Here is a 6000-nt window from a genome sequence, read left to right on the forward strand (position 1 = left end):
AATGTAAGTAAATGGTAGCCGAGTTGAAAAACTGTGAGAAAGAGCACTAATGAGAATGCACTCGGAATGAGCGCTTTTCAGTCACACGGGTCGCTAGGGTTCGCAGAGATTTGAAAAGAAAGTAGGTATTACATCAGTCTTGGAGAACGGTACAGTTTCAGGCTGTTATGTAACGTACTAGCTCCTGTTCAAAGATTTTCAGACTGGATTTTGGTTCACAAGTTTTCATTTGAGTGAAATCTATAAATATAAGAGCGAAAGGTCACTGACTGACTCACTCATCACGAAATCTCAGAAACTATAACACCTACTAGCTTGAAGTTTGGCAGGTAGGTTCCTTATAGGGTGTAGACATCGCTAAGAACTGATTTTACGAAACCCCACCCCTAAGGGGGTAAAACGGGGTCACGCGTATGAAGTCGCGGGAGGCAACTAGTTTCACGTATTTTTTTACAATAAAAGTCTATCTACTTACTGCTTATAGCACTAAAAAGCCTAGTAACAGCATCAGCTAGTACGTCTGTGAAAGTCCCGTCTAAATTGGTCCAGGTGTTAGGGGGATTAGCCAGAATAAACATTTATAATCACATTCGCAGAAGAATACATAAGAAAGAATGCGTTAAGTCATACATTTTTATAATAAGTTATGTTACTCAAGTTTAGAAAAGATGATGCAGCCCTGCACCAAGACGTTACAAAGTGGAAGGTCTTATTTAGCAGCGGTGACAGACAGACGGACAAACGCGGGAGGCGGCTAATGGCGCCCATAATTGGTCCTTGCTACACCATCACAGTGTTTCTTTACAGCCTTATGTCATTACTAGCTTTTGCCCGTGGCTTCACCCGCGTGAAATTTAGGGGCATAGATCGGCATAGATTATAGCCTATATGTTAATCTGCGTTACAAACAATAACACTGTAAAGTTTTAACAGTACAGTATTTTTTGCGTGAAAGAGTAACAAACATCCAGACATCCAAACTTTCGCATTTATAATATTAGTAGGATTACACTATCAGAAAGTTGGCATTGTTTTCATCACTGGTAACACACACTAGTTTATAAACTTTTATTTCGTCATAAGGCATTGAGATATTTTGGACGAAAAGATGTGTAGTTTCCCGAACGCTGTCCAGCCGAGTTGGATTTGACGATTAACCTCTTTCTCGAAATGGACCTATCTATGTAGTTGAATCGTTTGTCCAAGACGTACGTAATAGACATACTTTTGTCAACAATCTCGAGAATCGAGCTCCCAGCCGAAACTGACTTTAAAAATAAGTATTAAGTGCTGAATAATAGCTGTTTTATTAAACGGTAATTAGACTTGGAGTTATTGAATTGTAATAAAAGAGTTACAAAATAATCTTCATCTTTACAAATAGGTACAATTAAGTATAATTTAATTATCATCGCGTTCGAGTTATTCAAGCCAAAAACATAACGATACAATTTTTTCAAGAAAATAACTGACATATTTTTAGTATGTCAATTTGTTGGAAAACTACGCAAATATAATATTCCAGAAAACCAGTTTATTAAAACGTATTTTCTTATTAGTGAAACTTCTTAACGACGATACTAAATGCATATTAACTAACGTACAGACGTGATTAAAATATTGAGGACTTCACAAGTGGACTGTAAATATTGGCTTTGGCACTAAATACACTATTAAACCGTCATTAAAACCTCTGATTTCTACATTTCATAGTAAAAGGAAGCTTAAAAGGTGATTCGAACGTAAACATAATTCCTTAAACTTACACATTTAGATAAATACCTAAATAGATAGGTAATAGAAGTTTATTCTGAAGTGTGTAATATTTGAGTGTGGTTTTGTTTTTAATTTTGTCGGCCGATAGTTTAGTCGGACAGTTAAACAGTATGGGCATGTATGGAAGTGCGCACATTACACCGATTGATTCTTCATACAAATTAGAATCGGGCCCAACTATCGGCCGACTAAAATTAAATATCGATGGTCTGCGCCTAGGCTAAACTTTGCCTGTTCTCTTTATTAATTTGTTTTTACATTTAAGATTTTTTAAACACGCTACCTGCACTGTAATTTCGAACTCCTCCTATGTTCTTCTGGTTAATTTCGTTGCGGGTCCAATGACAGTTTAACTTTCCCCCGGGACAAACTTGACCTTCATTGGTTGGGTTTTTATGGCGGTCAAGCTGTAGATCCTGGCTACACAGGAGTTGCAGTGGTGGGAACGAGAGGTGGGAATAGTTCTGTGTAGGCTACCTGTACTGGTGCTTCGCGTACACAGGTAACGCGGTTGCGAGTTTGAATCCTTGTGAGTAATATTAGCTGTAGTCGTGGATGTTAATAGTATACAATTTAATAATGTTTGTGATAACTGATTTATTGAATAGAACATAATAATATGTGCTAAATCATTAATAAATAATAGCATCATTATCTGACATCAAGTCGCTATAACACATGCTGTGATCGGTTTTGGGCTCAATAAATAATTGCTGCTATATGTAATTGGAACAATTAATTTAATTATTAATAATTTATGACTTAGATCACTTAAACACACAAAATAATTTTAAAGACAATAATAGATCACAAACGTGTTATACTGCGTTGAAATTAATGGTTAAATTGTTTTTAAATAGATCACATAATATATCATTTTAATTAAATGAGAGAATGCTGACACTAACAATTTCATGAAAATGTATTAAATTAGTATTTAAGTGGACTAATGACGCGAATTATTATGAAGATTTTATGTGTTTACAGTTGATAATCAGCACAAACGTATTGTATAATATTAAACTATTATTTTTTCCTTATTTGGTCTGGGAAACTAATAGTTTATATTCAGTACAGGAAAGATGGTACACACCGCGATCTACAATTTACATAATGCCATCTATCGGCAAATATTAAAAAGCGCCAATGTTGTTAACATCCGATTGCTGATTCGAGAATCGAGGAAAGGTAGTAGATTTATGGTGATACTACTCATGAAAAAGCATAATATTCTTGAAGAGGTGAACAGGGATATTAGTGATTTGTTTACTACAAATGAACAGAAAACTGAATACATATTCACACTTGAAACTAAAGAAATCATACAGTAAACCAACTATCCAATCCCAAACACACACACGCATGCGACAGTTCGCACTTCCGCGGTAATGCGTACGGCTAGCGCATCTAGATATAATCTAGCGGCAATTTCTTTTAATTGGCAAGACGACTTGCTATAATTAATCGTTATGAAAGTTTCAACACTCGCACAAGGAACTGGCGTGAAGATGGGAAACGTAGTTTTGCATGCTCTTCGTGAAATTTAGTTGTAACCTATAATAATGCACACGGAATAGTAATGAGTCTTCTAATTTACACGTTGTATTTTCCTTATTTCTTTTTCTCACGATTATAAAGTAGAAAATATTAAATAAAATGAAGCTTTGTTAACATTATTATTGTGTACGTTGACGTATGAACACTAAAAGCGGTCTGTTACAGTCTGTCTTGAATTCTTGTACAGAGGTAATCAACTACTCTATCAATTAAGTTTATGAACGTGTTCTATATAAGTATAGGTTTATATTTATGAAAACACTAATAGAACTTCCTGACAGCTTTTCACTTTTATTATTACTAATATTCGTATTAAGAGAAAACTTACTTGAGCAGAAAAGCTTTATGGAAAGTTAGAAAATTCCCGAAAATTTCCCGAAGGCTGATATTTAAAAAGATATTTTTTTCTGATCTGCCTGCCTTGTGTACTGGGAAGATGAAATAAGAAATAGTATAAATTACATATTAATGATTTGGTAGGTCTTAAATTCTAGTTTGGACTAAACACTACAAGATCTTATAAGATGCAACCTATCTGCTGGATATGGCCAGATCCAAAACTATTTCTTCACTAACGGTAGCATCGTTCCAAGTTTTCAACCAAGTCTGTGTTTCTAACGCTGCGTGTGCGCACAGCGGAATATCAACTAAACTCTTCCCTCGTCCGTACATTTAGCCCTGCCCAATGGCACTTTATCTCGTTTTCTGCGATTTATTTAAGTATGAAACGCGTTTACGGACAATAATTCGAGGCGTTCCAGGTCGCGGTGCTACACATTCTAACTCTCACTGCGCGAGCCACTAACATACTCGCCTAAGATCTCACGAAGATAATTGCAATACTAGATGCGACGAATAACGCATCTAACTGACCGTTTCTACCGTTACTTCTATCAATTCCTATTCTATATTCGAATATTCTTCAACTCGTACGCAGTACAGCTGATTGCTAATGTCCGACATTAATATTTATACATTTTATTTATTCAAAATACTTGAAAGGATTTCATAACAATATCAATGCACGAATACGTGTGTTAAAAGCTGATTTTTTATGTAACATTATTTTATTATGCTTGTAATTGCGAACCAGTGTTTTCTCTTGGATTATTTCTGTGTTCGAAATGTTATTGTTTTGTGATGATTTTTTGCAGTTTAGAAATGAGAAAAACGCCTCTTCCAGCGAGAGTATGGGCGCGGCGGCGAACAGGCGCCCGCGCCGCTTCGTCGATTTCGTTCGTTTTTTGCAAGTGACGACTGGATTTCTAAATAATTTAAATACATGCACGTACACTGAGAAACGCATTAACGCCGTTTGCAAATTAATTACGCTGAATTGGGTCTGTGTGTATCGCGTGATGACTTGTCGTGCCGTTTATAGGCCGATTTGCCTATTTGCTTTTTATTTCGAAGGTGCGTCAGCTGTGCACTTGAACTCGGTTGCTCTTCTCATTTATTCACGCGAATTCGATTTGTTTTTGTTTACACTAATATTATAAAGAGGAAAACTTTGTTTGTTTGTTTGGTTGTAATGAATAGGCTCAAAAACTACTGGACCGTTTTTAAAAATTCTTTCACCATTCGAAAGCTACATTATCCACGAGTAACATAGGCTAAATTTTATTTTGGAAAAAAATAGGGTTCCGTAAAATATGTAGATAATGTAGTCCACGCGCGCGAAGCCGCGGGCGGAAAGCTAGTTATAAATAAACATAACTTATTTACTGCAAATATTCAATAATTTATTAGTCAATTATCATTAAAACTATTCTATCGTAAATACGAATATAAAAACCTAAGTTAAACATTGGAATTTTAACGCACTATAAAAAAATCTTAAAATAACAGAGCGCATTCCGCTCGCGAATTGAATAACTGAAGAATTTTTCAGCACTTTCAAATCATCCACCGGATCCGTTATTTTCGAATTATATGCGCAAAACTTGGGGAATTCCTAACCCTAAAACAATAATTTCTAAAAAATAGAGCACACTGAAATTCGCCGTGAAACACATGATAATATGAGACCGACTTACTGTGTCAACGGGAAAAAGTGTGAATCCAATAATCAAGAGCACTGAACCATCACTTCACTCGCGTGCGAGCGTCGCGGCGGCGCGGGCGGCACTGCCGATGCGCGCGCGCACCGGACCATCGGTGGGATTGAGCCGCTTTCAGACAGGCGCGGATTCAGTCAACTAATGCTACTTTGTTCGCTCACGAAAACTCCAAAGTAATAATGATTTATTTCTCACACAAAATACAGGACAAAATATATTTAAAGAAAACATTTTTATACTTCCATTCAATTTTATGACAAATACGAGTAGCGGCCGCCCGCGACTTCGTACGCGTGGAATTCCGTTTTACCCCCTTTTCCCGAATTTTCTTTGCTATAAACCTCACGGAGCCCGAGACCTTTCCAACGAATGCAAAACCGTGGAAATCGGTTCGTGCGTTCTGGAGTTATAGCGTCAGGGAGGAAAACCCGACTTATTTTTATATAGTAGATTATTAGTCACGTACACAGCGCCATCCTCAGTTTAAAACTTCAATAGTAATTTTTATATGTCTTCCATTTAATTTTATTTGGAAAGAGCAAAATATATAGCAAATTAAAAGCACTATCCTCAGTTTACTAAAACAAATTATTGAATTATGTTGCGA

The 6000-nt window shown here is 36.2% G+C and overlaps 1 long non-coding RNA gene across 1 annotated transcript in view; it reads right to left on the reverse strand.

Annotated features, from left to right (window-relative positions):
* LOC114366759 (uncharacterized) overlaps positions 1-5464 on the reverse strand; it is a 117634-nt gene extending 112170 nt beyond the window's left edge. The window contains exon 1 of the long non-coding RNA XR_003657047.1: positions 5370-5464. This is a non-coding gene — a long non-coding RNA (uncharacterized LOC114366759). The remainder of the gene's footprint in view (positions 1-5369) is intronic.
* Positions 5465-6000: the final 536 nt, after the last annotated feature.

Source organism: Ostrinia furnacalis, unplaced genomic scaffold (assembly GCF_004193835.3).
Source record: "Ostrinia furnacalis isolate ACB-3 unplaced genomic scaffold, ASM419383v2 OfSCF0682, whole genome shotgun sequence".
Classification (NCBI taxonomy): Eukaryota; Metazoa; Arthropoda; class Insecta; order Lepidoptera; family Crambidae; genus Ostrinia; species Ostrinia furnacalis.